The sequence below is a fragment of the Petromyzon marinus genome, chromosome 84 (assembly GCF_048934315.1).
Source record: "Petromyzon marinus isolate PM22_M1 ecotype Great Lakes invasive population chromosome 84, UKy_Petmar_22M1.pri1.0, whole genome shotgun sequence".
NCBI classification, from domain to species: Eukaryota; Metazoa; Chordata; class Hyperoartia; order Petromyzontiformes; family Petromyzontidae; genus Petromyzon; species Petromyzon marinus.
This window is the reverse complement of record NC_133749.1, coordinates 1,690,522-1,709,038: the sequence shown is the minus strand read 5'-3', so window position 1 is coordinate 1,709,038 and position 18,517 is coordinate 1,690,522. Positions and strand designations below refer to the sequence as shown.

Genomic DNA, 18,517 nt, shown 5'->3' with positions numbered 1-18,517 from the left:
GGACCTTTCCCGGCACACTGAGGAGTGAAATGCCCCTGTAGTTGTTACAGTCTGTGCGGTCCCCCTTCTTAAAAAGGGGGACCACCAGGGCATCCTTCCAATCCTGCAGAACCCGTCCAGTGGTCCGGCAAAACAACCCCCTACCTCCTCGCGGTGCCGGACGGGCAACTCTGTCGTGGACAGTGCTGTGGGGGGAGGTCCAATTTCGATTGGCTCCTCCCCTCATGGCGTCTGTGACCACCACAGGGGCTAAACGGGGGCTCTGGACGGGTGCGAGGGGCTGGTAACCCCTCCACCTTCAATTAATTACCACTAAACTACGACTGAAATATGTAACACCGACACACACACACACACACACAACAACAACAACAACAACCGCCATTCGCCACTAAGTGGCGGTAACGTCACCACGACGCTTGTGCCAGGCTATGTGCACCCTGAGGCCACGTGAAGTGTCGACACACACACACACACCGACACACACACACACTGAGACACACACTGACACACACACACACCGACACACACACACCGACACACACACACCGACACACACACACACTAACACACACACCGACACACACACACCGACACACACACACACTGACACACACCCACACCGACACACACACACACTGACACACACCCACACTGACACACACACACACCGACACACACACACCGACACACACACACCGACACACACACACCGACACACACACACCGACACACAGACACACACACACACACCCCGACACACACAGCTACAGCTGCTGCTGCTGCCGTGCGCGAGACGCGTCCCCAGGTGGAAGTGCCGAATGGCCTCGGGGCGGTCCCACGACTCCCACCACGCGCCGCTAACCCCCCCCCCCCCGGGGCTGCTCAGCTGCAGCATCGTCACAGCCGCCTTTGTCTCCCCCACCACCACCACCACCCTGGCCCACGTGACCCATAGCAGCCTCCACTCCAGGCAGCTATGGTGGTGCTGCTCACAGCTACAGAGACCCATAGACACCCATAGAGACTCACAGACTCAGAGAGACTCATAGAGACCCACAGAGACCCATAGAGGCTCATAGAGACTCATAGACACCCAGAGACTCATAGAGACCCATAGAGCCTCAGAGACCCAGAGACTCATAGAGATTCATAGAGACTCATAGAGACCCAGAGACTCATAGAGACTCATAGAGACCCAGAGACTCATAGAGACCCACAGAGACCCATATAGACCCATAGAAACGCATAGACACCCATAGATACCCATAGAGACCCAGAGACTATTAGAGACCCACAGAGACCCAGAAACTCTTAGAGACCCACAGAGACCAGACACTCATAGAGACCCACAGAGACCCATAGAGACTCATAGAAACCCATAGAGACCCATAGAGACTCAGAGACCCATAGAGACTCATAGAGACCCATAGAGACACACAGAGACTCAGACACTCATAGAGACCCACAGAGACCCATAAAGACTCATAGAAACCCACAGACACCCATACAGAACCATAGACACCCATAGAGACTCATAGAGACTCACAGACTCATAGAGACCCATAGACACCCATAGAGACTCACAGAGACTCAGACACTCACAGAGACCCAGAGACCCACAGACTCATAGAGATCCACAGAGACCCATACAGACCCATAGACACCCATAGAGACCCATAGAGACCCAGAGACTCATAGAGACTCAGACTCATTGAGACCCAGAGACTCATAGAGACCCATAGAGACCCAGAGACCCACAGAGATCCATAGACTCATAGAGACCCACAGAGACCCATAGAGACTCATAGAGACCCATAGAGACCCATAGACACCCATAGAGACTCACAGACTCAGAGAGACTCATAGAGACCCACAGAGACCCATAGAGGCTCATAGAGACTCATAGACACCCAGAGACTCATAGAGACCCATAGAGCCTCAGAGACCCAGAGACTCATAGAGATTCATAGAGACTCATAGAGACCCAGAGACTCATAGAGACTCATAGAGACCCAGAGACTCATAGAGACCCACAGAGACCCATATAGACCCATAACGCATAGACACCCATAGATACCCATAGAGACCCAGAGACTATTAGAGACCCACAGAGACCCAGAAACTCTTAGAGACCCACAGAGACCAGACACTCATAGAGACCCACAGAGACCCATAGAGACTCATAGAAACCCATAGAGACCCATAGAGACTCAGAGACCCATAGAGACTCATAGAGACCCATAGAGACACACAGAGACTCAGACACTCATAGAGACCCACAGAGACCCATAAAGACTCATAGAAACCCACAGACACCCATACAGAACCATAGACACCCATAGAGACTCATAGAGACTCACAGACTCATAGAGACCCATAGACACCCATAGAGACTCACAGAGACTCAGACACTCACAGAGACCCAGAGACCCACAGACTCATAGAGATCCACAGAGACCCATACAGACCCATAGACACCCATAGAGACCCATAGAGACCCAGAGACTCATAGAGACTCAGAGACCCAGAGACTCATAGAGACCCATAGAGACCCATAGAGACTCAGACTCATTGAGACCCAGAGACTCATAGAGACTCAGAGACCCAGAGACTCATAGAGACTCATAGAGACCCATAGAGACACACAGAGACTCAGACACTCATAGAGACCCATAGAGACCCATAAAGACTCATAGAAACCCACAGACACCCATACAGACCCATAGACACCCATAGAGACTCATAGAGACTCACAGACTCATAGAGACCCATAGAGACCCATAGACACCCATAGAGACTCACAGAGACTCAGACACTCACAGAGACCCAGAGACCCACAGACTCATAGAGATCCACAGAGACCCATACAGACCCATAGACACCCATAGAGACCCATAGAGACCCAGAGACTCATAGAGACTCAGACTCATTGAGACCCAGAGACTCATAGAGACTCATAGAGACCCACAGAGACCCAGAGACTCATAGAGACCCACAGAGAAGCAGAGACTCATAGAGACCCATAGAGACCAAAAGACACCCATAGAGACCCATAGAGACCCAGAGACCCACAGAGATCCATAGACTCATAGAGACCCACAGAGACCCATAGAGACTCATAGAGACCCATAGAGACCCATAGACACCCATAGAGACTCACAGACTCAGAGAGACTCATAGAGACCCACAGAGACCCATAGAGGCTCATAGAGACTCATAGACACCCAGAGACTCATAGAGACCCATAGAGCCTCAGAGACCCAGAGACTCATAGAGATTCATAGAGACTCATAGAGACCCAGAGACTCATAGAGACTCATAGAGACCCAGAGACTCATAGAGACCCACAGAGACCCATATAGACCCATAGAAACGCATAGACACCCATAGATACCCATAGAGACCCAGAGACTATTAGAGACCCACAGAGACCCAGAAACTCTTAGAGACCCACAGAGACCAGACACTCATAGAGACCCACAGAGACCCATAGAGACTCATAGAAACCCATAGAGACCCATAGAGACTCAGAGACCCATAGAGACTCATAGAGACCCATAGAGACACACAGAGACTCAGACACTCATAGAGACCCACAGAGACCCATAAAGACTCATAGAAACCCACAGACACCTATACAGAACCATAGACACCCATAGAGACTCATAGAGACTCACAGACTCATAGAGACCCATAGACACCCATAGAGACTCACAGAGACTCAGACACTCACAGAGACCCAGAGACCCACAGACTCATAGAGATCCACAGAGACCCATACAGACCCATAGACACCCATAGAGACCCATATAGACCCAGAGACTCATAGAGACTCAGAGACCCAGAGACTCATAGAGACCCATAGAGACCCATAGAGACTCAGACTCATTGAGACCCAGAGACTCATAGAGACTCAGAGAGACCCATAGAGACACACAGAGACTCAGACACTCATAGAGACCCATAGAGACCCATAAAGACTCATAGAAACCCACAGACACCCATACAGACCCATAGACACCCATAGAGACTCATAGAGACTCACAGACTCATAGAGACCCATAGAGACCCATAGACACCCATAGAGACTCACAGAGACTCAGACACTCACAGAGACCCAGAGACCCACAGACTCATAGAGATCCACAGAGACCCATACAGACCCATAGACACCCATAGAGACCCATAGAGACCCAGAGACTCATAGAGACTCAGACTCATTGAGACCCAGAGACTCATAGAGACTCATAGAGACCCATAGAGACCCACAGAGACCCAGAGACTCATAGAGACCCACAGAGAAGCAGAGACTCATAGAGACCCATAGAGACCAAAAGACACCCATAGAGACCCATAGAGACCCAGAGACCCACAGAGATCCATAGACTCATAGAGACCCACAGAGACCCATAGACACCCATAGAGACTCACAGACTCAGAGAGACTCATAGAGACCCACAGAGACCCATAGAGGCTCATAGAGACTCATAGACACCCAGAGACTCATAGAGACCCATAGAGCCTCAGAGACCCAGAGACTCATAGAGATTCATAGAGACTCATAGAGACCCAGAGACTCATAGAGACTCATAGAGACCCAGAGACTCATAGAGACCCACAGAGACCCATATAGACCCATAGAAACGCATAGACACCCATAGATACCCATAGAGACCCAGAGACTATTAGAGACCCACAGAGACCCAGAAACTCTTAGAGACCCACAGAGACCAGACACTCATAGAGACCCACAGAGACCCATAGAGACTCATAGAAACCCATAGACACCCATAGAGACCCATAGAGACCCAGAGACTCATAGAGACTCAGAGACCCAGAGACTCATAGAGACCCATAGAGACCCATAGAGACTCAGACTCATTGAGACCCAGAGACTCATAGAGACTCAGAGACCCAGAGACTCATAGAGACTCATAGAGACCCATAGAGACACACAGAGACTCAGACACTCATAGAGACCCATAGAGACCCATAAAGACTCATAGAAACCCACAGACACCCATAGAGACCCATAGACACCCATAGAGACTCATAGAGACTCACAGACTCATAGAGACCCATAGAGACCCATAGACACCCATAGAGACTCACAGAGACTCAGACACTCACAGAGACCCAGAGACCCACAGACTCATAGAGATCCACAGAGACCCATACAGACCCATAGACACCCATAGAGACCCATAGAGACCCAGAGACTCATAGAGACTCAGAGACCCAGAGACTCATAGAGACCCATAGAGACCCATAGAGACTCAGACTCATTGAGACCCAGAGACTCATAGAGACTCAGAGACCCAGAGACTCATAGAGACTCATAGAGACCCATAGAGACACACAGAGACTCAGACACTCATAGAGACCCATAGAGACCCATAAAGACTCATAGAAACCCACAGACACCCATACAGACCCATAGACACCCATAGAGACTCATAGAGACTCACAGACTCATAGAGACCCATAGAGACCCATAGACACCCATAGAGACTCACAGAGACTCAGACACTCACAGAGACCCAGAGACCCACAGACTCATAGAGATCCACAGAGACCCATACAGACCCATAGGCACCCATAGAGACCCATAGAGACCCAGAGACTCATAGAGACTCAGACTCATTGAGACCCAGAGACTCATAGAGACTCATAGAGACCCATAGAGACCCACAGAGACCCAGAGACTCATAGAGACCCACAGAGAAGCAGAGACTCATAGAGACCCATAGAGACCAAAAGACACCCATAGAGACCCATAGAGACCCAGAGACCCACAGAGATCCATAGACTCATAGAGACCCACAGAGACCCATAGAGACTCATAGAGACCCATAGAGACCCATAGACACCCATAGAGACTCACAGACTCAGAGAGACTCATAGAGACCCACAGAGAAGCAGAGACTCATAGAGACCCATAGAGACCAAAAGACACCCATAGAGACCCATAGAGACCCAGAGACCCACAGAGATCCATAGACTCATAGAGACTCACAGAGACCCATAGAGACTCATAGAGACCCATAGAGACCCATAGACACCCATAGAGACTCACAGACTCAGAGAGACTCATAGAGACCCACAGAGACCCATAGAGGCTCATAGAGACTCATAGACACCCAGAGACTCATAGAGACCCATAGAGCCTCAGAGACCCAGAGACTCATAGAGATTCATAGAGACTCATAGAGACCCATAGACTCATAGAGACCCACAGAGACCCACAGAGACTCATAGAGACTCATAGAAACGCATAGACACCCATAGAGACTCACAGACTCAGAGAGACTCATAGAGACCCACAGAGACCCATAGAGGCTCATAGAAATGCATAGACACCCATAGATACCCATAGAGACCTAGAGACTCATAGAGACCCACAGGGACCCAGAGACTCATAGAGACCCATAGAGACCCACAGAGACTCAGACACTCATAGAGACCCACAGAGACCCATAGAGACTCATAGAAACCCATAGAGACCCATAGAGACTCGGAGACCCATAGAGACGCATAGAGACTCATAGACCCACAGAGACTCAGAAACTCATAGAGACCCATAGAAACGCATAGAGACCCATAGACACCCATAGAGCCCCACAGAGACTCAGAGACTCATAGAAACTCATAGAGACCCAGAGACACCCGTAGAGACCCATAGAGACTCAGAGACTCATAGAGACTCACAGAGACTCATAGAGACCCACAGAGAAGAAGAGACTCATAGAGACCCAAAGAGAACCATAGAGACCCATAGACACCCATAGAGACCCATAGAGAGTCAGAGACTCATAGAGACCATAATATAGACTTATAGAGACCCATAGACCCCCAAAGAGTCTCAGAGACCCAGAGATCCACAGAGACTCACAGAGATCTCGAGACTCATAGAGACCCACAGAGACTCAGACACTCATAGAGACCCACAGAGACCCATAGAGACTCATAGAAATGCATAGACACCCATAGATACCCATAGAGACCTAGAGACTCATAGAGACCCACAGGGACCCAGAGACTCATAGAGACCCATAGAGACCCACAGAGACTCAGACACTCATAGAGACCCACAGAGACCCATAGAGACTCATAGAAACCCATAGAGACCCATAGAGACTCGGAGACCCATAGAGACGCATAGAGACTCATAGACCCACAGAGACTCAGAAACTCATAGAGACCCACAGAGACCCATAGAGACTCAAAGAAACCCATAGAGACCCATAGACACCCATAGAGCCCCACAGAGACTCAGAGACTCATAGAGACTCATAGAGATCCAGAGACACCCGTAGAGACCCATAGAGACTCACAGACTCATAGAGACTCACAGAGACCCATAGAGACCCACAAAGACCCATAGAGACCCAGAGACTCATAGAGACCCACAGAGAAGAAGAGACTCATAGAGACCCAAAGAGAACCATAGAGACCCATAGACACCATAGAGACCCATAGAGAGTCAGAGACTCATAGAGACCACAATATAGACTTATAGAGACCCATAGACCCCCAAAGAGTCTCAGAGACCCAGAGATCCACAGAGACTCACAGAGATCTCGAGACTCATAGAGACCCACAGAGACTCAGACACTCATAGAGACCCACAGAGACCCATAAAGACTCATAGAAACCCATAGAGACCCATAGAGACCCAGAGACTGATAGAGACCCATAGAGACCCACAGAGACTCAGACACTCATAGAGACCCATAGAGACTCAGAGACTCAAAGAAACCACAGAGACCCATAGAGACACATAGAGACCCATAGACACCCATAGAGACCCACAGAGACTCAGAGACCCATAGAAACTCAGAGACCCATAGAGACTCACAGAGACCCGCAAGAGACCCACAGAGATCTTGAGACTCATAGAGATGCATAGAAACCCATAGACACCCAGAGACCCAAAGAGACCTATAGACACCCATAGAGACTCACAGACTCATAGACTCATAGAGGCCCACAGAGACCCGTAGAGACTCATAGAGACCCACAGAGAAGCAGAGACTCATAGAGACCCATAGAGACCCACAGAGACTCATAGAGACCCATAGAGACCAATAAAGACACAGAGACCCAGAGACTCATAGAGACTCAGAGAGACCCAGAGACGCATAGAGACCCACAGAGACCCATATAGACCAATAGACACCCATAGAGACCCATAGAGACCCAGATAACCAGAGACTCATAGAGACCCAGAGACTCATAGAGACCCACAGAGACCCACAGAGACTCACAGAGATCTCGAGACTCATAGAGACCCACAGAGACTCAGACACTCATAGAGACCCACAGAGACCCATAGAGACTCATAGAAACCCATAGAGACCCATAGAGACCCACAGAGACTCAGACACTCATAGAGACCCACAGAGACCCATAGAGACTCCTAAAAACCCACAGACACTCATAGAGACCCATAGAGACTCAGAGACTCAAAGAAACCACAGAGACCCATAGAGACTCATAGAGACCCATAGACACCCATAGAGACCCACACAGACCCATAGACTCAAAGAGACCCACAGAGACCCAGACACCCATAGAGACCAACAGAGACCCATAGAGACACATAGACACCGACAGAGACCCAAAGACACCCATAGAGACCCATAGAGACTCAGAGACCCATAGAGACTCAGAGACCCATAGAGATCTAGAGATCCATAGAGACCCATAGAGACCCATAGACACCGACAGAGACCCATAGACACCCATAGAGACCCCAAAGAGACTCAGAGACCCATAGAGACTCAGAGACCCATAGACACTCACAGAGACCCGCAAGAGACCCACAGAGATCTTGAGACTCATAGAAATGCATAGAAACCCATAGACACCCAGAGACCCAAAGAGACCTATAGACACCCATAGAGACTCACAGACCCACAGAGACCCGTAGAGACTCATAGAGACCCACAGAGAAGCAGAGACTCATAGAGACCCACCGAGACTCATAGAGACCCATAGAGACCAATAAAGACCCAGAGACTCATAGAGACTCAGAGAGACCCAGAGACTCATAGAGACCCACAGAGACCCATAGAGACCCATAGACACCCATAGAGACCCATAGAGACCCAGATAACCAGAGACTCATAGAGACCCAGAGACTCAAAGAGACACACAGAGACCCACAGAGACTCACAGAGATCTCGAGACTCATAGAGACCTACAGAGACTCAGACACTCATAGAGCCCCACAAAGACCCATAGAGACTCATAGAAACCCATAGACACGCATAGAGACTCATAGAGACCCATTGAGACCCACAGAAACTCAGACACTCATAGACACCCACAGAGACCCATAGAGACTCAGACACTCATAGAGACCCACAGAGACCCATAGAGACTCATAAAAACCCACAGACACTCATAGAGACCCATAGAGACTCAGAGACTCAAAGAAACCACAGAGACGCATAGAGACTCATAGAGACCCATAGACCCAAAGAGACCCACAGAGATCTAGAGACTCATAGAGATGCACCGAGACCCATAGACACCCATAGAGACCCACACAGATCCATAGACTCATAGAGACCCACAGAGACCCAGGCACCCATAGAGACCAACAGAGACCCATAGAGACACATAGACACCGACAGAGACACATAGACACCCATGAAGACCCATAGAGACTCAGACACCCATAGAAACCCAGAGATCCATAGAGACCCATAGAGACCCATAGACACCGACAGAGACCCAAAGACACCCATAGAGACCCATAGAGACTCAGAGACCCATAGACACTCACAGAGACCCAAAGAGACTCAGAGACCCATAGACACCCATAGAGACCCATAGACACCCATAGAGACCCAAAGAGACTCAGAGACCCATAGACACTCACAGAGACCCAAAGAGACTCAGAGACCCATAGACACCCATAGAGACCCATAGAGACCCAAAGAGACTCAGAGACCCATAGAGACTCAGAGACCCATAGAGACTCATAGAGACCCACAGAGACCCGTAGAGACTCATAGAGACCCACAGAGAAGCAGAGACTCATAGAGCCCCATAGAGACCCACAGAGACTCATAGAGACCCATAGAGACTAATAAAGACCCAGAGACTCATAGAGACTCAGAGAGACCCAGAGACTCATAGAGACCCACAGAGACCCATAGAGACCCATAGAGACCCAAAGAGACTCAGAGACCCATAGAGACTCAGAGACCCATAGACACTCACAGAGACCCGCAAGAGACCCACAGAGATCTTGAGACTCATAGAAATGCATAGAAACCCATAGACATCCAGAGACCCAAAGAGACCTATAGACACCCATAGAGACTCACAGACTCATAGAGACTCATAGAGACCCACAGAGACCCGTAGAGACTCATAGAGACCCACAGAGAAGCAGAGACTCATAGAGACCCACCGAGACTCATAGAGACCAATAAAGACCCGAGACTCATAGAGACTCAGAGAGACCCAGAGACTCATAGAGACCCACAGAGACCCATAGAGACCCATAGACACCCATAGAGATCCATAGAGACCCAGATAATCAGAGACCCATACAGACCCAGAGACCCACAGAGACCCACAGAGACCCAGAGTCCCATACAGACCCACAGAGATCTTGAGACTCATAGAGATGCACAGAAACCCAAAGACACCCAGAGACCCACAGAGACCCACAGAGACTCATAGAGACCCACAGAGATCTTGAGACTCATAGAGATGCACAGAAACCCAAAGACACCCAGAGACCCACAGAGACCTATAGACACCCAAAGGGACCCATTGAGACTCACAGACTCATAGAGACCCAGAGACTCATAGAGACCCACAGAGATCCACAGACACCTACAGAGACCCACATAGACCCATAGACACCTACAGAGACCGACAGAGATCCACAGAGACCTACAGAGACCTACACAAACTCATAGAGACCCACAGAGACACACAGAGACCCACAGAGACTTACAGAGACCCACAGAGACTTACAGAGACCCACAGAGACCCACATTAAACTCTGTTCACCTTTCCAGCTGTGAGACCCCACTGATCTGTGTAGCTCTTTATAGAGACACACAGAGACCTACAGAAACCCACAGAGACACACTGAGACACACAGAGACACACAGAGACACACAGAGACCCACAGAGACACAGAGAGACACACAGAGACCTACAGAGATACACAGAGACACACAGAGACCCACAGAGACCCACAGAGACACACAGAGACACACAGAGACACACAGAGACCTACAGAAACCCACAGAGACACACTGAGACACACAGAGACACACAGAGACACACAGAGACCCACAGAGACACAGAGAGACCCACAGAGACCTACAGAGATACACAGAGACACACAGAGACCCCCAGAGACACATAGAGACCCACAGAGACCCACAGAGACACACAGAGACACACAGAGACCCACGGAGATCCACAGAGACTCACCGAGATCTCGAGACTCATAGAGACTCAGACACTCATAGAGACCCACAGAGATCCATAGAGACTCATAGAAACCCATAGACACCCATAGAGACACATAGAGACTCAGAGACCCATAGAGACTCATAGAGACCCATAGAGACCCACAGAGACTCAGACACTCATAGAGACCCACAGAGACCCATAGAGATTAATAGAAACCCACAGACACCCATAGAGACCCACAGAGACCCACAGAGACCCACATTAAACTCTGTTCACCTTTCCAGCTGTGAGACCCCACTGATCTGTGTAGCTCTTCATAGAGACACACAGAGACACACAGAGACCCACATAGACACAAAGAGACACACAGAGACACACAGAGACACACATAGACCCACAGAGACACACAGAGACCCAGAGAGACCCACAGAGAAACAGAGAGACACACAGAGACACACAGAGACCCACAGAGACACACAGAGACACACAGAGACCTACAGAAACCCACAGAGACACACTGAGACACACTGAGACACACAGAGACACACAGAGACCCACAGAGACACAGAGAGACCCACAGAGACCTACAGAGATACACAGAGACACACAGAGACACACAGAGACCCACAGAGACAGAGAAACACAGAGAAACATAGAGACCCACAGAGACCCACAGAGATCCACAGAGATCCACAGAGACTCACAGAGATCTCGAGACTCATAGAGACTCAGACACTCATAGAGACCCACAGAGACCCACAGAGACTCATATAAACCCATAGACACCCATAGAGACACATAGAGACTCAGAGATCCATAGAGACTCATAGAGACCCATAGAGACCCACAGAGACTCAGACACTCATAGAGACCCACAGAGACCCATACAGACTAATAGAAACCCACAGACACCCATAGAGACTCATAAAGACCCATAGAGACCCACAGAGACTCAGACACCCATAGAGACCCACAGAGTCCCATAGAGACCCACAGAGATCTAGAGACTCATAGAGATGCACCGAGACCCATAGACACCCATAGAGACCCACAGAGACCCAGACACCCATAGAGACCAACAGAGACCCATAGAGACACATAGACACCGACAGAGACCCATAGACACCCATAGAGACCCATAGAGACTCAGAGACCCATAGAGACTCAGAGACCCATAGAGATCTACAGCCTCATAGAGACTCACTGAGATCCAGAGATATCCATAGAGACCCATAGACACCCATAGAGACCCATAAAGACTCAGAGACCCATAGAGACTCAGAGACCCATAGAGACCCACAGAAACCCGCAGAGACCCACAGAGATCTTGAGACTCATAGAGATGCACAGAAACCCATAGACACCCAGAGACCCACATAGACCCACAGAGACCCACAGATATCCACAGAGGCCCACATAAACTCATAGAGACCCACAGAGACCCACACTAAACTCTGTTCACGTTTCCAGCTGTGAGACCCCACTGATCTGTGTAGCAGCTCTTTATAGAGACACACAGAGACACACAGAGACACACAGAGACCCACAGAGACACATAGATACACACAGAGACCCACAGAGACACACAGAGACCCACAGAGACCCACAGAGACACACAGAGACCCACAGAGACACAGAGAGACCCACTGAGACCCACAGAGACACATAGAGACCCACAGAGACCCACAGCAACACACAGATACCCACAAAGACCCACAGCGATACACAGAGACCTACACTAAACTCTGCTCACCTTGCCAGCTGTGAGAGCCCACTGATCTGTGTCGTAGCGCTTTATAGAGGCAACAACACGTGGGCTAGCCTAGCACACGGAGTGGTGGTAGCGGCTCACACCACGTGGCTGATATCATCATCACCAACATCATCACCATCATCATCACCATCTTCATCACCAACATCATCATCATCACCAACATCATCACCATCAACATCATCACCATCATCACCATCACCATCTTCACCATCATCATCAACATCATCACCATCATCATCATCACCAACATCATCACCATCTCCATCATCATCACCAACATCATCATCATCACCAACATGATCACCATCATCATCATCACCATCATTATCACCATCATCATTATCACCATCATCATCTTCATCATCACCATCATCATCACCAACATCATCACCATCATCACCAACATCATCACCAACATCATCACCATCATTTTCACCATCTTCATCACCAACATCATCATCACCAACATCACCATCAACATCATCACCATCATCATCACCATCAACATCATCACCATCATTATCACCATCATCATTATCACCATCATCATCTTCATCACCAACATCATCATCACCAACATCATCACCATCACCATCATCACCATCATCATCACCATCATTTTCACCATCTTCATCACCAACATCATCATCACCAACATCACCATCAACATCATCACCATCATCATCACCATCAACATCATCACCATCATCATCACCATCATCACCATCATCGTCACCATCATCATCACCATCATCACCATCATCAACATCATCACCATCATCATCATCACCATCATCATCACCATCATCATCACCAACATCATCACCATCATCATCACCATCACCAACATCATCATCACCAACATCATCATCACCATCATCATCACCAACATCATCATCATCACCATCATCACCATCATCATCACCAACATCATCACCATCATCACCAACATCATCATCATCACCAACATCATCATCATCACCATCATCATCACCATCATCATCATCACCATCATCATCACCATCATCATCACCATCATCACCATCATCATCATCACCATCATCATCACCATCATCATCACCAACATCATCATCATCACCATCATCATCACCAACATCATCATCATCACCATCATCATCACCATCATCACCAACATAATCACCATCATCATCACCAACATCATCATCATCACCACCATTATCCTCACCATCATCATCACCAACATTACCATCACCACGTGGTTACAGACTCTAATTGTGGAGGGAAAAACGGGACGACCCGCAGACAAATTCCCGCAGTAACCACCACGGGAGAGATTTTAGATATACAGCAGCAGCAGCAGGCATCGTCAGGGTCTGGATCGAACCGAGGACCTCCTGTATACCAGGCGAGGTAGTCAACATCTCCATAGCTGCTGTGATGATGATGATGAGAGAGAGATACAGACTCCAAATATACAGCAGCAGCAGGCATCGTCAGGGTCGGGATCGAACCCAGGACCTCCTGTATACCAGGCGAGGTAGTCAACATCTCCCTAGCTACTGTGATGATGATGATGAGACAGACTCCAAATAAACAGCAGCAGGCATGGTCAGGGTCGGGATCGAACCCAGGACCTCCTGTATACCAGGCGAGGTAGTCAACATCTCCCTAGCTACTGTGATGATGATGAGAGACACAGACTTCAAATATACAGCAGCAGGCATCGTCAGGGTCGGGATCGAACCCAGGACCTCCTGTAGACCAGGCGAGGTAGTCAACATCTCCCTAGCTACTGTGATGATGAGAGACACAGACTTCAAATATACAGCAGCAGGCATCGTCAGGGTCGGGATCGAACCCAGGACCTCCTGTAGACCATGCGAGGTAGTCAACATCTCACCTTGCCACCGGCTGATTCGGAGTAAGACACAAACTCTCAGAGTCACAAACACACGGACAAAGAGATGTACAAATACACACAGACACACAAAGACACAGACACAAAGCTACACAGACACACAAAGACATGCTCACAGAGACACACACACAGACACACAAAAACATGCTCACAGAGACACACACAGACACACAACAACAACCGCCATTCGCCACTAAGTGGCGGTGACGTCACCACGACGCTTGTGCCAGGCTATGTGCACCCTGAGGCCACGTGAAGTGTCGAACGCCCGCTGGCAGGAGGTCACGGGGCAGACCCAGGTGCCACGGGTCGACTGACTGAGATGACTGGCTGATGCACCACCTGTGCCCCCTACTGTGCCAACCTGCTGTGCTTTAGCCACCCGGCGCTCCGCTCGTTGTTGTGAGCGTCGCTCCTCCGCCCTCCGTTGTTGTTGGAGGGCGACTACCTCCAACTGCCCAGTAGCGTCCTTCACGAGCCTCCTCCACAGAGGCCGATCTTGACACCGCTGGTACCAGTCATCGGCAAGTCCACTCAGCTCCACGTCCTCCTGTACCACATCACTCCATCTCCTCTCTAGCCCGTGCCGCGCCCGCTTAGCCCCCTCAATCCGGCCAAACAAAAGCTGTTTCGGCATGCGGTGGCTGGGCATGCGGGCTACATGACCCAGCCATCGCAGCCTTGCCTGCCGGAGGAGCTCACCGATGGGACCCTGCCCAGATCTTTCAAGGATTTGTGAGCTCCTCACACAATCCAGTCTGGTTAAACCCAGGATGGATCGTAGGCAGGCCAGCCTAAATGTTTCTAACCGGCGAAGATGTTCCATTAGGGGGGTCCACGTTTCGCAAGCGTAGAGAAGGGAGGGAATGACCGTGGCCGAGAAGACCTGAAGCTTAGTGCGGAGCGATAGACCAGGTAGCTTCCACACAGCGTTACGCAACCGATGAAAAGATATTGCCGCTCGACTGATTCGGAGACCTCTGCTGTTAAACTGGAGCCAGTCATAAGCACACTGCCCAGGTATGGGAAACTCTCCACTCTCTCCACAACTGCCCCATCACCGATTGGGAGTTGTGGGGGTGGAGTGTCCGATGGTACAAAATACCCAGGCAGGTGCTTAGTTTTGGTGGGGCTGATGGTAAGGCCCCACCTCTTAGTGGCACGCTCCAGTCTCAGCAGCAGCGTCTCCAACTCCTCCTCTGACTGAGCAGCTATTACCAAATCATCAGCATACATAACGTGGTTGAGCAATAGGGAGCCATCCCTTGACCGCACCCGGGCATCGATGAGCCTCCCATTATATCTGTACCATATGGAGATTCCCCCGGTACAGCTATTGAAGGCTTCACGAACTACGTGGTCAAAATAGATGTTAAATAATGTGGGAGCCAGAGGACATCCCTGTCGCACCCCAAGGTGTACAGGGAATGGCTCTGACTCCCGGCCACGTAGTTTTACCCGGGCCCGCTCACCATCATGAAGGTCCTTAATGATCGTGAGCAGAGGGTCAGGTACTCCAAAAGCACGAAGAACGACCCAGAGCCCAGGCCTACCGATGGTATCATAGGCCTTGACCAGGTCAATAAAGCAGAGATGTAGGTCTTGTTGGAACTCCCTACACCTCTGCTGTAGCAGACGGACAGAAAATATGGCATCTGTGCAGGACCGCCCTTTCCTGAAACCGCATTGGGGCTCCGCAAGCCTCTCCTCAGCGTGCCTGGCAAGGCGATGCTGAATAATCCTTGCCAGGACCTTTCCCGGCACACTTAGGAGTGAGATGCCCCTGTAGTTGTTACAGTCTGTGCGGTCCCCCTTCTTAAAAAGGGGGACCACCAGGGCATCCTTCCAATCCTGCGGAACCCGTCCAGTGGTCCAGACTGTTGTTATGATGTCATATAGGGCAGTCTGTGCTCAAACGCCACCCTCCCTCAGCATTTCGCTTGGGAGATCATCTCTGCCCACTGCCTTTCCTGGTCTCAGACTCCGGATCGCCTTCAGTACTTCCTCAACAGATGGTACCTCAGCCAGCCACTCACAAGGGGTGACTTCTTCCAATATTTGAGGCACTGCAGCCTTAGCAGACACACACACACAGACGCACTGACACACACACAGAGACACACTGACACACACACTGACACACACACACACACTGACACACACAGAGACACGCACAGACACACACACACAGAGACACAGACACACACACAGACACACACACAGACACACACACAGACACACACACAGCCACACACACACAGACACACACACAGACACACACACAGACACACTGACACACACACAGACACACTGACACACACACAGACACACACACAGACACACACTGACACACACACACAGACACACTGACACACACACAGACACACACACAGACACACACACACAGACACACTGACACACAGACGCACACACACACACAGACACACACAGAGACACACACAGAGACACACACAGACACACACACACAGACACACACTGACACAGACACACAGACACACACTGACACACACAGACACACAACAAACTCACCCCGGGCCGTCTTTGTCTCTCCCCCCCAAGCGGCGACCTTCTAAGCCGACACCAAGTCGCTAGAAAGGAACAACAATACCGATTTCAGGCTGAGTCGACCTAGACGGGAGACGGTTCGTGGTGGTGACAGCCCCAATCAGCCAAACTTAAATTGTTTTACGTCAATAAAAGTCGTTAAAGCGTCGCCTTCTCTAATCAATAAGCATCGGAGACTTAACAACAACAGTAACAAAACGAACCACAACAAATAAACAATAAAATCTCAACGTCTGTCGCGAACGTTGCGGAGAGGGCCAAAAGTTAACGTTGAGCGGACGTTCGTTTTACCTGTCGGTTTGTGGGGCTTGCTTTGATTCTTCTCAGAAGTTTCGTTGTAGTGGTCAGTTGTTGTTGTTTGTTGACTTCAAACCTAGAAGATTTATATATTTTCTTTTAAATTCATTTTTCAAAAAAAATCGATTTGAGATTTACCGCCGCATTTCTGAGGTAAAGCGTGAGGCGATTAGCAAAGTTTGTTGGTTGAAAAAACGATTTTAGAATTTAAAACGCGAAGATTTACCGCGGTTATGTGGTAAAAGGCGGGGTTAATGAACAAGTTTGTTGGTTAAGAACAATATATTGTTTTTTTATTGAAAACGCGATTCACCGCAGTTTTGAGGTAAAACTTTGGCGGGCGATTAACAAAGTTTGTTGGTTTAAAAAAAAAGATTTTATTATTTAAAACGCGAAGATTCAATCGCGGTTCTGAGGTAACACAAAAAAAAGCGGGGTTAATAAACAAAATTTGCCGGTTAAAGACAATATTTGTAAAGTGAAAACGCGAAGATTCACCGCGGCTC

At 49.5% G+C, this 18,517-nt stretch overlaps 1 long non-coding RNA gene across 2 annotated transcripts in view; it reads right to left on the bottom strand.

Moving 5' to 3' along the window:
* LOC142907857 (uncharacterized) overlaps positions 1 to 18,517 on the bottom strand; it is a 50,384-nt gene that overhangs the window by 31,675 nt on the left and 192 nt on the right. Inside the window, exons 2-3 of one of the 2 annotated variants that reach the window (XR_012931298.1) lie at positions 18,006 to 18,087; positions 17,679 to 17,737 (exon numbers count right to left, since the gene is read on the bottom strand). This is a non-coding gene — a long non-coding RNA (uncharacterized LOC142907857). The remainder of the gene's footprint in view (positions 1 to 17,678; positions 17,738 to 18,005; positions 18,088 to 18,517) is intronic. The other variant, XR_012931299.1, reaches the window with a different exon arrangement.